Source organism: Pipistrellus hanaki (genome assembly GCF_964339955.1).
Source record: "Pipistrellus hanaki genome assembly, chromosome: 6".
Lineage (NCBI taxonomy): Eukaryota > Metazoa > Chordata > Mammalia > Chiroptera > Vespertilionidae > Pipistrellus > Pipistrellus hanaki.
The window spans coordinates 56,033,746-56,053,337 of NC_140508.1; positions in this window are offsets into that span (position 1 = coordinate 56,033,746).

Here is a 19,592-nt window from a genome sequence, read left to right on the forward strand (position 1 = left end):
ACATGATTTAAATTCTCTCCCTTCCTTCCATATCTCCTGCAGCTCCTCCTCCTCAGCTTTTTCTTCCTCTTTCCTTCCCTCCCCAGTGTGTTTGGGGAAAATATATTGGAGTAACTGCAGTTAACTATTGACCTTCCTGCAACTTCTCTCAGCTGCTATTAACGCAATATTTTTTAGGGGGTTAGTTTTACATCCAAGGAGAACATTTTTCAGTAGACAATACTGTTTTCCATGTGTGATAAAGCTGACAAATTACAGCGGTGCAAAGCACCAGGTTGGCTGTACTATTTCTGTGAAGGCACTAAAGCAAGTTCGCATATTTTCCTGGGAATGTTAAGATGTCAGCACTGAGTGCTTTCTACAGTATTTATAGTTACTCAGGTGTATCTGTGCCACAGAAAATGTGAGAAGAGGTGGGTGTATTGTTTTCAGTTTGGTCATTATAACTGTTTTTATTTTTTATTTTTTTGGTGTCTGAGGGAAAATATATTCTTTAAGTAGAAACTTAGATACTCCTCACCCACTGCTGATAGGATGAATTGTCTCACATGGAAAGCTTAGTCACTGCTGCTGGGACTGGGGGAGTTTGAGAACAACTGGCATATTTGGAGGCTTTAATTATGCAGCAGTTAACTGGTCTAAAAATCACACTGACTAATTCCATCTCAAGAGAAACATATTATGTATTAAACCACTTTTAAATGAGTTCAGTCTCATTCTCAGCCTCCTTCCTAGCAAATTATAGTGGTTCACTCCTGTGTTTTACTTTATATAAAAATAGATGGGTGAATGAATTAAACTATTTGGCTCTTAGTTCAAAGATACAAGGTGCTAACTTAGGATCCCATTTATAGGCTGATCTACAACACTTAAATTCAAGGATATGAAGAGAACACAAAGAGAATGAAAAGAGAAATGTCCATGAAATTTTCCATTTTCATTATAATTAAAACCTGGTTGAAGTTGCCTGTACAACAACAGATTTTTACAAATGGCTTTGGCTGCAAATTGGCTGTATTATAAATAATTAGAAAATATAAATATCTTATGAAAACAGAACCACAAAAATATTTTAGGTCGAGCATAACTTCAAAAGAAAGTGACTAGAATGATTTTATTAGACATTTCATTTTGAATTTTTCCCCCCTAAGAATTCAAGGCATATTCTATTTCAGAGAAATATCTGAAATATGTTAGAAGATACATATTGACAACTCTCCTATAATGTTTTGTTATGAAAGATCTATTAGTTGAAAAAAATCATTGCCAGAAATTGGCATTAGGTTGAGAAGTGTGAACTCATTTCCCTGTGAACTGCATCTCCTAGATTTTCAAGACTTTTCTGAGTTCCAATTAGGAAGAGACTGTTCTTGTTCATTTTACTCAGTATGTTACTGAGTCAAAGTCTAGGCTTCCTTCACTTTGACCCCTGGTCCCTGGCTTTGATTTGTGCCTTTTAATCTCTGCTGGAGATCAAGATATCCGCAGAACAATGGCTAGCTTTTTATTCTCTCATATTAACAATTGGACTTACATGACATGAATTATATCTTGAGAAGTAATAATTTCAAATGACAGCCATTTCTGCATTTCTGGCAGATATTCAGCTTTTAGACATTTGATAATATTTATTGTTTCACTTGGATTTTGACTTTTAAATGCACCTTAAATTTTTCAATTGTAGTATTTATAGGCAAAATGATAGCTATCTGAGCCCTGGCTAGTTTGATTCAATGTTTTGAGTGTTAGCTCGTGGATCAGTCTCCAGTTCAATTCCTGGTCAAGAGCACATACCTCAGCCCTTGCCGGTTTGGTACAGTGGATGAAGTGTCGACCTACAGCCAGGTTCAATTCTGGTCAAGGGCACATGCCTGGGTTGCAGGCTGAATCCTGTGTGGGATGTGCAAGAGGCAGCTGATCAATGATTCTCATCTTTGATGTTCCCATCTCTCCCTCCCTCTCTCTTCCTTTCTGAAATCAATAAAAAATATGTTAAAAATAAAAAAAAGCACATACCTCCATTGTAGATTATAGGCAACCAATCAATGTGTCTTTCTCATGTTGATGTTTCTCTTTTTTCCCCTACACAGCCTTTCAACGCTCTAAAATTCAATGGAAAAAAAATCTCCCTGGGTTAAGTTTTTTTTTTTTTTTTTTTTTAAAGTGATAGATGTCTGATATTTAATTTAGAATACTTCAGTATGTCAGCAAAAGCTTGTTTGATTCAAATCTGTTTTTCTACCATCCCCCTGTTTTCTCTCTGTTAAGAAAATAGATTCCTCTGGCTCTCTTTTACTCCAAAAAGTTTTGGCCAATGGGAGATACTAGTGGAATATTGGGAGGCAGGAAGGATGGGAGAAGCCAGGGTTTCCCACTGCAAATCACTCTGCCTCTTATATCTCTGACTGCAATGATCTCTGAAGCTCCAAGCCTACTTGAGCAACTCCCACCAGAGTCCCCGCAGTGAATTTGCTGACATTCTAGCAGCTACCAGAGGTCCCTGACATATGGGCTCTGATAACACCTCTTTGTCTTTCAAACACTAGGGCTTGTTGGCAGTTGATCTATTTCTGTGTTGGTTTGCGATAACCTTTTAAGCCTCTCGGACCTTCTATCATTTGTGAAAGCAATCTATTTATATTTAAAGTCCTTGTGTTTGAAAAACCCCCAAAGTGGTTCTTATTTCCTGGTGGGGGCCTTGTTGACATATTCTCAAACAAACAAACAAACAAACAGAAAGGTGGGAGGAGCCTCTAGTTATTACAGATGGTGTAAATTTACTTCAGCTAGATTCACCTGCAGGTGTTTGACACAGCCATTCAACTACAGCCAAAGCCGAGGGAGCTTAACTGAAATTTGTATCACCAGAACAAATCTTCTAATACACGCATAGAACAGACTCAAATAAATGTAACAAAGGTTTAAAAAACTGAATATATATTTGAACTGCCTTACAGAAGGGTACACAGACCTTAAGTTATGAACCTAACCTGACTGAATGCCTTCTAGAACAGAAACATCAACATTCTCCAGAGGATTATAACAGGACCTATCACCTCTGCAGCATAATGTTCATAATGTCTAGAATACAATCCAAAATTACTCAAAATGCAAAAAACAAACAAACAGGGAAATATGATCAATTCCCAATAGAAAAGCAGGACACACACACACACACACACACACACACACACATACACACACCACACACATAGATACACCAGCCACTAGATGACCCAATGTTGTAATTAGACAATATTTTAACGCAGTTATTACAACTATGCTCTGTAAGGTCAAGAAAAGTCCACTTGCTAACACATAGTTATTACACATAATTGATTGGGGCAATGATAACTATCAAGATTATAGTTCCAAATTGCTTTTTTTTTATTGTAGTAAAGTATACATAATACAAAATTTACCGTTTTAATTATGTTCAAGTATGAAGTTCTGTGCCATTGAGATTGTTGTGTAACCATACTGTCCACCTCCAAAACATTTCATCAACCCAAACTAAAACTGTACTTATCACACAATTAAATAATAGAAATAACTAGGGTGTTTCTTTTTTTGTATAATTAAAAATATAAAGCTGACAAGTAGAAATTTGGTGTCAACAATTGCAATAGAAAATTGTGATCTTTCATTCAATTTTAGATCTTAGTTCACAAAGACCCTGATCCCACTGATTATAGGTGAGCTGAGGAGCTCTTCAGGAAGAAGTCTGCAATGCCGTTAGAAATATTTAAAACAAATGTTTCTTTGATCTTTCCTTAAAAAAGACCTGTTGCTGTTTGCGAGATTAACTTTGTGATAAGTAAACAGATTGGAGTCTGAATTGACATTGATTCTAGGGGACCTAAAACAATATTATCAACCCCAGATAGACTGCAGTTTTGGTCCAAGTTCATTTCAAAGTATATTCTACTGGTCTTTGGGCCCATTTAAATTATTTTAATATCTTGAAAGTATAATTGGGATAGATACACTTAGCAACTGGCAGGAACTTCTGAGTTGTATATGTCTGTCTATGGAATAATGACCATTTTATAATAGAAAGGACCCTTTCTGCTACATTAGACACTGTTGATCCCTCCCCTCTTTTCTCATTTCTTCATTTATTTGGCTTTTGCACTCTGATCTTGTGCTTTTATTTATTCTGGCTATTGGAGTAAACAAAATATGATAGTTGAATCCCTTGAAAATATCCTCCCTGTCCTGACCATGATGGTTAATGTGAAGGGCCTAGAGAAAGGGTTGGTCCTTCAAGCAGAGAGAACAGACAGTGTAAAAGGCTCTGAGATGGGAATCAGTATCTTCAAGAGACAGAAAGGAAAGCATTCTGCCTGGAGGTCAGGAGGGAAGACAGTATAGGAAAGTAAAGTTGTAAAGGCAGAACAATAAGATGAAGCATAAGGCTCATAACAGGCAATGTGTACATTATTTTAAATGCTACTTATTATCAGGATAGAAGTTCAAACAGGGATAGTTGATATTTAAAGGAAGGTAAAGCTACATCAAAAAAATCTTTAGGGAGTGGGCAAAATGTAAAAACCATGAATATTAGTTGAACGTGGGGCCTGAAGGTATAAAAGGATTCTAGTATGATACTTGGGTTTCTGGTTTGAATGACTATGGTTATATCATGGTAACATTATCTGAAAAAGAAAGGAGTAAGAACAGGTTTCAGGGAGACAGAATATGAGCAAGATTAGATAGAACATGCTGTTATAATGGAATATACTATTGATATATGGTATGTATTATAATATTTGGTTGCAAAAGTAAATATTGGACAGTAAATATTTGACTGAACATAACAGTAATTTAAGCAAGACAGAAGTATAGCTTTCTTATATCGATAAAGTTAAGAGATAAAAGGTGCTAGGATTGATTTGTGCCTAGCTCTTAATTTATAAAGGTGATTGAATGACACTATGGAGAGGTCAATGTCATTGGATAAAAAGATTATTGTTACTTATAGTTCCAGTAGAAATGAAAGGCATGGCATACATGGGGGAGTCACCAGAGTTGGTCAGAAGGCAGAGGAGCAAGGGGAAAGATTAGGTCTCAGGTTCACTGGGGTTTCTATGGGGAAGGAAAGGCAGGGCTTGGATCACTGGTTAGTATTGCCTAGAAAGAATAATTCTGGTGAGCTTTGGGGCAGAGGAGATGTCCTTAATTGTTTGGTACCTGGCCCTGGGTTGATTTGGGGCGGGAGAAATATTGGCATGGTGTGTGAGAATTAGTTAAGAAGGTGATTTGGTATGTGGGTTCAATTTGGTTGGTTTGCATTCTGAAATGGTTTTTAGAAGCCAAGTTGTTTATTATTTTTTAAGAATTAGCTATGCCCTTGAGGGGCAGTCTCCTGCCAGCAAGGCTGGTAGAGCAGCTACATTATTATTAATGATTCCTATCTTGTTACTCCTCTATCCTCAACACATGGACCAACCTCAGGGTCAACATAGCTTCTTGACCTCCACATATCACAACTGTATTCTATCTAGTGGGAGGGGTAAAGATTCTTCCTTCCTTTAAGGATGTTCCTGGAAGTATTATAAAGCAATTTTCCATCAGTGAATATCTGAGGAAGAGTTTATGAAAAAAAAAGCAATAATTGACCTGGAATAAGAAAGAGCTCGAGATTAGGGATATGGAAGCCAAGTGAATGAAGATTTTGAGTGATGGGTCAACAGTGTGTATGTAAAATAGCAAAGATTGTAAAGTGTTCTCTAGATAGTCCAATGAAGGGTGATCATCAAAGCAATTTTAAGGGAGAAGTAAAAATTTTAGGGAATAGAAGTGAGAAAATAGATGATAGGGCAAGCGAGGACTGCTTTTCCCTGAGGGTTGGCTAACAAGGGAAAGTAGGAAATTGGAGGAAACATGGCATGAAGGGATTTGTATGGTAGATGTTAGGTTGACAAATGTTAGTGCAATCTGCCCAGGAAGGGTATTAAATGCATTTAGAAAAAAATAGAGACCAATTGGTAAGTAAAAACCCATATATTCAAATAATAGTTGAATTCTGTGTTTTGAAATGTTTGGTAGTTTATAGTGCATTGGGATAAGCTAAAATAGTGAATGGCCAAGCTGCAAGTAATTGAAGACATCTATTTCTGTATGCCACGCTGACTGCTGGGAGAGTGTAAGCAAAGATGGAAGGCTATGTCATTTGTGTTTTATTTAGTCATATAAACAACTACCTTTCGCCCCTAATGAGTTGGTTTCATAAATATCAATTTAGCAGGATATTGTTTCCTTGTACTTTGTGGGCTCTCCCCGAGGAAATGTTTAACATGAGATTTTATTTAGAAAGGCAGTGAAAAATCAGTGTAATATATTATGGAAGAGAGTGTGTGTACCATCCCTGAATAAAAAGTTTTTAAGGAAGGTTTCCTTGGGAGTACTTTATTATGTAACCTGTCAGACAGTCTCAGGGCCCAATAGGCAGAATTTAAAGACTATTAAGTGACTTAAGTATTAATGTGACTTGTACTTTCATAGGCATCCCAATTATTGGTATTCAACTAGCATTACTTACTGTTTTACAGGAAAAATACCCTCTCATTTTCCTTCTAATACTCAACAGTGTTCTTAATTATGTCCCTGATCTTGCTACAACTGCTGCACTTGACATCTAATATATCTGATTTTAAATTGGTTTGTAGTTGAATTCTGAAAAGGATCAATAGATTCATTTATGCTGACTCTCACTCTGTTATAGAAACGTGCCTGTACATGCAAAGAATGAGATTATCAGATTTGATTCACAACCTCTGGGCTGTCTCAGAAACGGCAGTACACCTGGAATACTATATAACAAATGAAGAATTAAATTAGGAGTACTGGTTGGTTCCAACACTCTCATCTGTGCCAATCTACATCAACAAGTAAATGAGATGTTGATTTTTTAACATTAGAAAACACCCTTGTTTGGATTTCTTATCCTCAGAAATAAATTCTTAACTGCCACCATTATCAATAATAGTAATAATAATGATTATGACAAAATTGAGTGCCATGCTATTTACATGATTATAACTTTATTTGGAAAAACTATATAAATAATTATCCTTTTAAATTAAACGTGAAACTAATTAAGAAAATTACATGTCTATGGAACTCATTAAGGATTTATTTGCTATTTCTTTGAGTGCATTACTAGATTCAATTCAGTAGCTATTGAAAGAATCCTATATAATAAAGAGGTAATATGCAATTGACCATCACTCCAACACACAAGATGGCTGCCCCCATGTAGTCAAAGATAGCCACCCCCATGTAAACCCAAGATGGCCACCACAAGATAACTGGCAGGGAAGGGCAGTTATGGGCGATCAGGCCAGCAGGGGAGGGCAGTTGGGAGGGACCAGGCCTGCAAGGAAGGGCAGTTGGGGCAATCAGGCCTGCAGGGGAGGGAAATTAGGGGGGTACTGAGGCCTTCAGGGGAGGGCAGTTGAGGGACCCAGGCCTGCAGGGAAGGGCAATTTGGGAAACCATGCCTGCAGGGGAGGGCAGTTGGAGGCAACCAGGCCTGCAGGGGAGGGCAGTTGGGTTGGACCAAGCCTGCAGGGGAGGGTACTTGAGGGAAAATAGGCCTACAGCAGAGAGCAGTTAGGGGCAACCAGGCCTGCAGGGGAGGGAAGTTAAGGGTGACCAGGCCTGCAGGGGAGGACAGTTAGGGACAATCAGGCTGGCAGGGAAGCAGTTAATCATTGATTTGTCTGGCAGGTGAGTGGTTAGGGGATGATCAGGCTAGTAGGCAGAAGCAGTTAGGGATAATCAGGCAGGCAGGCAGGCAGGCAGGCAGGCGAACAGTTGGGAGCCAGCAGTCTTGGACTGTGAGAGGGATGTCCGACTGCGTATTGACTAAACGGGCAGTTGGACATCCCTCAAGGGGTTTCAGATTGGAGAGGGTGCAGGCTGGGCTGAGGGACAACTCCCCTCCATGCACAAATTTTCTGCACCAGGCCTCAAGTCCTATATAATAAAAGACTAACACACAAATCGTCTGAATGGCAGAATGACCAGTTGCTATGACAGGCACTGACCACTAGGGGGAAGACACTTAACACAGGAGCTGCCCCCTGGTAGTCAGTGTGCTCCCACAGGGGGAGCACCACTTAGCCAGAAACCAGGCTCATGGCTGGAGAGTGCAATGGTGGTAGTGGGAGCCTTTCCTGCCTCCACAGCAGCACTAAGAATGTCCCCCAAGGGCTCTTGGACTGAGAGAGGGCAAGGCTGGGCTGAGGGCTGCCTTAGTATATGGATTTCATGCACTGGCCCCCTAGTGTGCTATAACATTATTTGCTGTTCTATTGTGGATAAAATACACGTGATAGACTTCATTTTCTCAAGTAACTTCTAATATTTTAAATATATTCTAATTTAATAAAAGTCTAAATACTCTACAATAGTTGTACCAAGGTGGTAGTAATTAATTCCAAAAGGGATTTTGCAGATGGTTTATATGAAGGTGGGGTATATTTAAGCTCTTTTTTTAAAAAAATATATTTTATTAATTTTTTATAGAGAGGAAGAGAGAGGGATAGAGAGTTAGAAACATCGATGAGAGAATCATTGATAAGCTGCCTCTTGCATACCCCCTACTGGGGATGTGCCCGCAACCAAGGTACATGCCCTTGACTGGAATGGAACCTGAGACCTTTCAGTCTGCAGGCCAACGCTCTATCCACTGAGCCAAACCGGTTTCAGCTATTTAAGCTGTTTTTGATGGAGAGGCAAATGTCCAGTAAGCATAGAGGTTGGTGATGTCTTAAGATAAGGATATAACCATAACAAAGGAAATGTAATATTAAAGGGCATATTATGCTTGGGAAATACTCCAGCATAACTGGAGTAGAATGTAGTAGACGAGGGGAAGGTTATAGTCAGAGCATGGAGGCTCTTTAATACCAAGGCCACAAGCTTGAATTTAACTTCAGGCCAACATGATGTGAGGGCCAGCATTGTATGCAGGAGAATAAGAATCAGCATGCTTAGGTAATGATATAAATTAATGCCAAATTGCTCTGAACATTCTCTAAGTTCCTATGTGAACTCAGTGTTAATAACACTGTACTTTTCAGTCCAAATCTCTGAATCACAAGACTCAAGTCTTACTCTCAACTCTCCCAGTGATTTGTCTTATGACTTGAGAAGTTATTTTACATCTGAGTCCCTGCTTCTTTACCTATGCAGTGGAAATAAGAAGTTTTTGAGGATCAAATGAGGTTATGAAAGCAGAGTTCATTTATATTAAAAAACAGTAAATATATATAAATTTGCCCCAAACTCAAATGCACCAAAATATAATGTTTTGTTGTTGATTGTTATTATGAAAAATTTTATACGTGCAAAAAAATAATATATTATGTTTATGTATGATTTAAAGAATAATGAAACTACTGTGTCCTCACAACCAGGCTTAAGTTAAGAAACAGTAATTTGAAACCTCCAATTACATTCTTAGTCACTTTTAGATAAAAAGCATTTCTTTTAAAACAAGTATTATCATAAATATTTTTAAATTTTTTATTTCTAATATTTAAATCACCTTGTACCGTAGTACTATTTTGACTTATTTTTTAGTATACTATTGTTTTTAAGATTCATCTATATTTTACTTTCATTTAATAATTTAAAAATATTTGTTGAGTCCATTGTGTGCAAAGTGATGGGGCTCAATAGTGAATAAAACAGACAAAAACGCTGCCTTCATTGAACTTATTTTCAAGTGGAGAAACAGAATAAATAAATAAGCAAATTAAAAATTAATATGGTAAAAATATGGCATAATAGGGAAAACAATAATGCTTAGAGATGACTGCTATACTTTTAAGTAGAGTGATCAGAGCAGGGAACCCTGAGAAAGAGCTTTGTAAGCAAAGACTGAGTGAATTGGAGGGCTTAGCCATAGGGGTGACTGGGGAGGAGCATTTGGTGAAATGAGAACAGCCAAATGCAAAATCTGCAAGGTTTTCATAAGTCTGACATATTTGAGGAACAGTGAATAGGCTAGTTTAATGGCAGTAGAGTGAGTAAAGGTTAAAACTGATGAAGTCAGAGAGGTCATGGGGCCAGATGTGTAGAATCTTCTAGACAATTGTAAGGATTGGGCCCCCACTACCTCGAAGGGAAATGGAGGATCACTGCAGGATACTGAGTGAAGGAGGAATGTAGTCGGACTTACCATTTAACAAACAGCAGTCTGTTAGTTATGGTTCCACAAGTTGGCAAGCACAGGAGAAACACAAAACAAAACTCTGGTGAAGTGAAGTGAGACATAGAAGTAAAGTGAGGCATAGAGGAATTTTTAATATTGGCTCAGGGAAGTGGAGTTGATAGTATTTTTCTTGCTCAAAATAAATATATATTGAGATTCACATGGGATTTATCCTTCAATGTTCATTTACTTAAAGTGTTTCATAGTGACATATGTGCCTGTCACTGCACTGGGTGTAGGTGATAAATACAGCAGTGACAATAGTTTTTCTCTGCCATTCTAGAGTTCAGAGTCCATTTTAAATGTTTAATTTAAATCTTCTTCCTGCTGTCCAGCATGATTTTATTGTTTTGTTTATTGTGAGCCTGGGGAAAGCAAATATTTGTGAAAGCAAAACATACTTTGGAAATTAGTCTTGCTCCTAAAATCTGAAAGTCTTGCCCCCAAATTAAAGAGTATTTCTGTGTTTTTTAGGGACATCTAAATTTTATCCACTATCTTTAAAAAGGGTGACACTGTGTGTGTGTGTGTGTGTGTGTGTGTGTGCACGCGCGTGCATGCATGTGTTCTCATATGCTCATCCCCTCTATGTACATTTTATACTAGAGGCCTGGTGCATGAAATTCGTGCATGGGGACAAGGGGGTGTCCCTCAGCCCAGCCTGCATTCTCTCCAATCTGGGACCCCTCGAAGGATGTCTGACTGATTGGTGGGATCAGGCCTAAATGGGCAGTCAGACATCCCTCTCACAATCCAGGACTGCTGGCTCCCAACTGCTCACCTGCCTGCCTTCCTGATTGCCCCTAAATGCTTCAGCCTGATCACCCCCTAACCACTCCCATGCCAGCCTGATTGATGTCTAACTGCTCCCCTGCCAGCCTGTTTGCCCCAGCTTCCCTCCTCTATTGGCCTGGTCACCCATAACTGCCCTCCCTTGCAGGCCTGATGTCTCCCAACTGCCCTCCCTTGCTGGCCATCTTATGGTAGCCATCTTGTGTCCACATGGGGGCAGCCATCTTGTGTGTTGGAGCGATGGTCAATCTGTCTATTACTCTTTTATTAGATAGGATAGAGGCCTGGTGCATGGGTGGGGGCCAGATGGTTTGCCCTGAAGGGTGTCCCAGATCAGGGTGGGGGTTCCCTTAGGGTATGGGGTGGCCTGGGAAAGGGGCCTGTGGTGGTTTGCACACCAACCATGCCCCCTGGCAACCCAAGCAGAGGCCCTGGTATCTGGGGTTTATTTACCTTCTACAATTGAAACTTTGTAGCCTGGAGTGGAGGCCTGGGCTGGCCAGGGTGTGCAGAAAGCTTTGCTTCTTCCATTGCCAGGGGCAACCCTATCTTCCTGCTCTTTCCAGCTCAGTGGCTGCCGCCATTTCTGTTAAGATTGTTTACCTTCTATAATTGAAACTTTGTAGCCTTGAGTGAAGCCTAGGCCAGCAAGGGCAGATGGAAAGCTTGGCTTCCTCCATTGCCTGGGAAACCCAAACCTCCCTCCCAGGTTTGATTCCAGTCAAGGGCACATGCCTGGGTTGCAGGCTTCTCCCTGGCCCGGGCCCTGGTCTGGGATCATGCTGGAGGCAACCAATCAACGTGTTTCTCTCACATCGATATTTCTCTCTGCCTTTCCCTCTCTCTCTCACTTTCTCTAAAAGTCAATGGAAAAATATCCTCAGGTGAAGACTTTAAAAAGGCGATGCTGTGGAAGGGAAATAGTGCTGGAATAAGCATCAGGAGTCTTAGATTTGAATTCATTTCAGCTAATAACTAGCCTGACAATAAAGTCTTCTTTTGGAACCTGATTTTTCAAAACTTGCAAGGTTACTTCCATCTCCAACCTAAAACTCTATGACTTGGGAACACTATTAGTTCATTGTGAGCTTCTCAGAGAGGCCAGTGTGATTTCATGAACAGCTTTTAATGATATTACAAAATCAAATTAGACTGTGCTTGAAATAAATTCAGGTTTTTAAAAGAGTTGGGAAGAGATTGAAATCATAGGTTTCATGTTGTTGCCGACAAAATTTATCTATAGAGTTAGATTTTTAAATGTTTTCAGTTTAGGTGATGGGTAAAAAATTAGTGGTGTTGGAGGTGATGCTACTTGTTAATTCCAAAGATAATTCTGTTGTCGTAATCGGAGACATGGCCATTGCTCACCCACCATATTGCAGTGGATGAATGGAGGAGACCCTTGCCAAACTGCTGTCAGGGCATCTGAGTCTCTTTGTGAAGTAGGCAGTGGAGGAGCATACTGACATAAGCATGTCATTTGGTGTGATGTACTCTGCCTTTCAATTAAGTGGAACACGAGGGCTGGAGGATGTGTGTGGGATATGGAAATGTGTAGGAGAGGAAATAATTCTGATGCCAGTAGCCAGAATAGGAGATGCATTCAAATCCTACGCTTTAGGAAAGACAAAAATATATTAATACATAAATGCTGCTTCTATTCTTGATACTATCGTTTTAATTCAGCTTTACACAAATAGAAAAGGAAATATTGGTTCTGGGATCTTAGCTCTGAATGGTATTTCTGTCTGGATTTTAAAAAAAGGGCTTCCTTAAATCATATGACTTAGTGTGATGAATATGTTATGAAATAAAAAATGTGTTATGGAGGAAGTCTGAATAGGACACAATGTGCTCAGATTTTGTCATTTCAGCCCTGGTGTAAATATTATGAACTGAAACCAGGAACATATGGCTTAAAACTCAATAATGCAGGCAATGAGGCAAAATATCCTTGTATCTTTGTGCCACCCCACATTAGAAGTTAGATTTCTTACTCCTGCCTGAAGGGAAGATATTTCTGTTTCCTTTTATGAAATGCATGAAGAAATGGGGCTTATTTTTAGAGATAACTTATTTTGCTAATATACACACTTACTTTGTGAAGCAAGCACATCTAGGTCTGCAGAGGCAACTGGGACAAGCCTTTCTTCACAGCTCTTTTCAATAAAATATATTTGTGGGAGCAGAAACAAATCTTTCCCCATAAATCTAACAAAAATTGACCATGCTTCCTAGGAGCCATATTAACATCTACTCTCACATGTTAGAAACATACATTCTTCTCCTCTTTGATCACTGAATGAAACATGAAAAGCGTTTGAATAGGCACTTCACAGAAAAAAAACCTAAACAGACTTCACTTCATCAGAGCAGTTGCAAAGCTAAACAGCAATGATATACTTTTGAAGCTAAAGGTTTAACATCTTTTATTTTTTTAAAGAAAGAAAACTGCTCTGTAGCCCTCAGGAGTTAGAGTGATTTAAATATTCTCTGTAACATAAATAGTGGTTTTATGGTCAAGCACAAACAAAAGGAAGTAGTATTTATTTGTTATAATTTTAAAAATACTTTAAAAGGCTATCTTTAAATATTTTCTTCCTTAGAAATTCTGCCTATAAGCCACTTTTATGTTTACATTTAACTATGAACAAAGGTGAAACTAATAGGATCTATACATATAAACAGGTAATATGCAAGTTAGCCAGGCCTCAGGACCGGCTCAAGGAGACTGCATCACAGACCGCTCAGGAGGAGCTGCACGCGCAGGTGGGCGGGACTGCGTGTTGCCCCCACCCCAGCACACACACACACACACACACACACACACACACACACACACACACCAGGCGTGGGGGCGTGCTGCGAGCAGCCTGTGGTGTGGCAGGAGCATGCCCCTGGTGAGTGGCAGCAGCACCCGGAGAAAAGCAGCCCAGGTCCCGGGTGCCGGAGGGAAACCAGTTCTGGCAGCCAAAGGAAGGAAGGCCTATTCTTGCACGAATCTTTATACATCAGGCCTCTAGTTATATAAATAAATGCATTAAAAATCTGTGTCCATATTTGCCATACTAGTCCTTACGTAAATGCACACTCTCTCTTCCTCCCCCTATACTTTCTAGTCCTCTTACCCACACTTTTTTCCTTTTAATCTCTTCCAGTTCTATTGCCTTTCTCTCCTGATTCTCTCCCCCCTCCCTTTTCTTAACCCTCACCTGAGGATATGGTTTCACTAATTTTTAGAAAGAGATCAATCTGAGAGAGAAAAATTGATCTGATGCCTCCTTTATGTGTCCCTTCCGGGGATTGAACCCGCAACCTAGGTATGTTCCCTGACCGGGACTTGAACCCACAACATTTTGGTGGATGGGATGACACTCCAGCCAACAACTGAGCCATCCAGAAATGCTATCTTGATTCCTTTTAACCCAATGCAAAACATTTAGAAATGTTGAATAGGGCAGTAAATCTTAAAATCATTGAAGTTCTCATCATAAGAAAAAATTGTAATTATGTATGCTGATGAGTGCCAACTAGACTTAGTGTGATGATTATTTCACAATATATAAATATCAAATCACTATGTTGTATACTTCAAACTAATATAATGTTACATGCCAATTATACCTCAATAAAAAAAAAAAAGAAATGCTGGGTAAACCATAACAAGTGTCCTTTAAAGTGATTAGCTGAAAGAAGAAGAAGGAAATGGAAATGCTCAGAGCCTATATAGGATTGGTTTCCTCTCTCGGGTTTAAAAGGGATGCACTTGGAGAGTTATTCAGGAAGCTTTTAAGGTTGGGTTTTGGATTTTGTTATACTTTATATCTTTTTATATTACCAAATATTTCATAGTAACTATTGAAAACTATAAAAGCTCATGCACATTGATCTAGTAATTTCATTGCTATGAATCCATGTTGCAGACATACGAAGGATGCATTTTAAGCTATGTGCTTTAATGCACCTACTGGGATTGTCATAATGTTCACATAGCATCTTCTTTACCACTTTGATCTCTGATACCATGAGGTCTCTGGGATTATATTGCCTAAACGACAAGATCGCTTGTACTGCATCCTGTTTAGTGGTCTTTTCTATTGAACGAGTAAGAATAGTATTCCAAAGTGAAGTAAATGTTGCTCACAGAACCCGAAGAGGCCTCATGGTCTTTGTGATTTCATTTTAGTGATGAGGAGTCATGAAACAATAATTTTTGTCCTTTAAGTTAGAATCCCAGCATGCTCCACTCCTAAAAACTCCACAGATGTGTTGAGCACTACAGGTGGCTTATCTCTCACTGTTTAACTTAGTTGGCTCTTTTTACTCAGCTGGTCTATAATTGACAAAATACTTCATTCATGAGACCATTGGTATAGTGTACCAATGATATGTTCCCCAGAACCACACCACCCAGGTCACAACCAGGGGTCTTATCTTGGAGTAACGGACTTGCAAAATTGAGAATTCAATCTTCTCTTCCAGTCTTCATAATTAAGTAATTTGGGTCCTCAGTCTTTTCTGCTCTCTGCCTTCAGGAAATGAAAGTCTGCAGATTCTGCCTGGGAGGCCTTCTGGCTTCCATATCTTATTAAATTGGTGATTAATACAATGTCTCAATATTTCCCAGTAAGCATACCTTGCAATTGGAAGTAAGCTTCCAATTTCAGTCCTTATAATTATTATTCCCTAACCCCCAACATCTCAAATGCCCCCAGATACCTTTCCTCAGACCAGTGCCCAATGTCAGTTCACCACTGGTTTAGATCACCCACTGTAGGTCATCCCAGATTACTAAGCTACTTCAGGAAGCCAGGCTCTGGCCTCCACTTTCCACCATTGCCAACCAATGAGGGATCCATTCCAGGATTCCAGTTTAGAATCTGCTTCTGTGGCCCACTTCGAATCCTCATTGTTTTCTTTTCCTAGAGAAGGAACTATAAAATAGAAAATCGCATGCTGGTGGTTTATTGGAATTACACTCTCAGAAACAAGACTGGTGAAGAAATGAATGAAGCAGGTTTAAGCATAGGGCAAAGTTGAACTGTGATACAGATGCAAAAGAGATTTCCGATGGTCTTCTAGCAAGCTCTGGGGCTAGGATGGCCATTCAGAAATATGTGTACCGAATTAAGAAGAGACATCTGAGTCTTCCCATCCACACGAAGCAGTCATTCATTGCATGTGGACTACCCTTAGGGAGGGACTAACATTTGGCAAGAAAATTATCTTTGTCCAAGGACAGTTCCTGGGGAACACTTCACCTGTGAGCCCTCAACACTGAACACTACCAGCATCTGCTGTAATGAGTCTCAAAAAAAAGATTTGGTAGGCACACTATAGTCTCCACTAGAGGGAGAAAAGCAGAAACAGTAGAGAGTTTAAATTTTTAAAAAAAAATCTATCTTTCAGTCTATCTCTTTAATCATCTATCATCTATCACTCTTTCTCTTATCACCTATCTATCTATCTATCATCTACCATCTATCATCTATTTGGATATCTTATAAAGCTAAAGTTTAATTTTTTTGCAATATGCATATATTTTATTTATTTTAAAAGTTTTATTGCAAAGTAAACACAGGGTGGGGGTTTGAGGGGAAGAAACAGAAGGGAAAAGAGAAGGAGGAAGATTTTAAGATTAAGAACATCTGTTCATCAAATAAAACATTAAGAATGTAAAACAATAAATCACAAAAAAAGGCAAAGAACTGCTGCAACTCAAGAAAAATAGACAACCAAAAAAGAATATTTAGACAACTTGAAGAAAAGCTTCACAAAATGCAGATAGCCAAATGCTTGATGAATGTATAAAAGTTGCACAAAATACTAGTTATCAGGGGAATTAAAATTAAAATCACAATGGACTACATACACAAACACTGGAATGACTAAGACAAAGAAGACAGAGAATACCAATTGTTGGAGTGGCTATGGAATCCCCAAATCTCTTTTATAATGCCAAATTGGAGTGTAAATTGTGCAATCGCATTGGGAAATGTTTGTTGTTACTTAAAAAATTCTGCTCCCAGGTAATTACTCAACAGAAATTACTATGTATATCGTCAAAACATGTGTATGCATATGTATACAACAGCTTTACTCATAATAGCTCCAAGATGATTGAACCACATCCAAAAATAATAGAATGGATAAGTAATATATTGTATATTCACATAGTGGAATACTTTACAGAAATAATAATGTACAAACTATAATTATATCCAACAACATGAATGAAATGCTCACATATAATGCTGAATCAAAGAAGCATGAAGTAGAAGAGTATTTACTGTGATTGATTTCATTCACATAAAGTCAATAAAAGTGTAAAATGAAAGTATAATGCTAAACGTCAGATGGATGGTTCTCTTTGGGACCACTGTGACACGAGAAGACATTTGTGGTGATGGTAATGCCCTGGAAATGAGCTAGAGTTCAGGGGGGAGGGGAGAAAGAGGAAAAAAAAAAAGCCAATAATATTTAATCATATCTAAAATGTTTTAGAATAGTTAATCAAATAGTATAGAATTTGAAATATATGATATAGTTCTTATTTAAAAAAATTTTAAAAAATATTTAGAGAGAGAGGAAGGGAGAGGAGAGAAAATATCCATGTGAAAGCAAAACATTTGTTGGCTATCTCCTGCACATCTCCTGCTGGGGATCAGGTCTGAAATCCAGGTATGTTCCCTGACTGGGAATCGAACCAGCAACCTTTCAGTGCGTGGGACAATGCCCAACCAGCTGAGCCACATGGGTCAGGTCCAGTTCTTATTTAGATATGGTTTCATAAACTGATAGAACTTTTTAAATGCATGCTCTTAATGTTATTTGCTCATCTTCTCTTCAGTTGTTCTCTGTCATTCAATGACAGCATATACTAGTACTTGTCTGATCTGTAATCTTAGTTTATTATCCAAATTGTGTATTTGCTGGGTTTGGCATGATCATCTTGTGTAATTATTTGAAAATCAACCTCATTAGACAACATTAAGGCCTAATTCCCAACTGGGGGGAGTGAATTTTTTATTAATCATTTCATTTCACAGTTTAATGGGAAAGTTTTGAATGTTTGTCCCATTAGGAAAATAGGCAGATGGATTTGTATCAAAAGTCATCCTTAGGCTGGAATACAAAGGCTCAACACAACAAATCTCAGAGCACCTAGCCCAAGGGCACAGTCTTTCTCAGATCACCGAATAAGTCACCCGTTTATAAGAGCTGAGCTGGGAGCTGGAGAAGTGATGTTAGCCATCACTTGATAAAATCGTGACTGGGTAATCTGGAGACCAGTTAGCTCATCAAACAATGAGACACTCTTTTATTTTCCTTGTGGATTTGTAATTAAGGAATATAGGGCTATTTTAATGTGAGTGGGTTCTAACTAGGCTATGTGACATTCTTTCACATCCCCCTCCTATCTAGAAAATATTACCTTATAGAACTTCTGTGAGTCTGCTTCTGTGCATGCCCCATACCCCCAAAAGTGACTTTCCCATTTGTATTCAACAAATACGTCATTTAGTTTGTTCTCACCCCAACCCCTTCAGATTAAATTGAGCTGCCAGTTAACTCAACCAGTGAATTCCTTCATATTTTGAGTTTGCCTCTTTTAGTGGAACAGGGAAAATGAAGGAGACCATGAGTGCAGTCAAAATTAGAGGAGTCAGCTTTGGCAAACAGATGCCTAAAAGTGACTGGCCCTTCATGTGGAGACAAAAGATCTCACTCAGGAAGCTTCTAGCTGTGAAGGCTAAGCTTCTTAGATTTGTTGTCAAATGAAACATTTGGAAGTGGTAAATCATTGCAGGAACCTGTGCGCTTGGCAGCCACATTCCTGCCTGGGTTGCTGGCAACACCAGCTGTGGCTTCATAGTTTCGTGCAGTTCTGATGGGGACATATGAGCCATCAGTGACTGATCATTTTGGGAAACCTGACAGAAAACAGAAATTTTCCTTATTTTTCTCTTGCGATAATGAAGTGAGCAGAAGCTGAATGATATAAAGTTGTCTCATTTATTATACAGATGACTCACATGCTTTCTGAGTCATGCCAGCAAAAAAGCAACTCTATCACTAACAACAATGGACTTGAGAAAAATTATCCTCTGTGCCCTCCCCATCCTCACCCCTTCCTGAAGAGCGGCATATCTCTATGTTGTGCAGATTTGCCCTTCTGCTCGGAACTGGGGCAGTAAGTCATTTAGCTGCAGAATGACTTTTCTGTCTATAGATACACCCTCCAGGGTAGCATGCTGTTAATCAACCCTTTCCATGACATTATGCAATTAACAGCTCCTGCATATAAGTGACATATTATGGCTTTGTCATTCTCATGATTGAAAATGCTCCTCTTCTTTCATCCATCAGGTAAAACAAAGATGCAGTGGGAATCTGCACTTTCTGAACAGATGCCTCCATAATTGTGCTGTTAAAAATAATGTGCTGCCATGCTCTGCATTATGTATCTTTTCCATCTGCCTTTTGTCTGGTTGTGTTTAGGCAGCAGTCATCTTCTCTCCTCACTTTACTTTCAAAACTTGATGTGATGGGTTGTTGCCAAGGGTTTGAA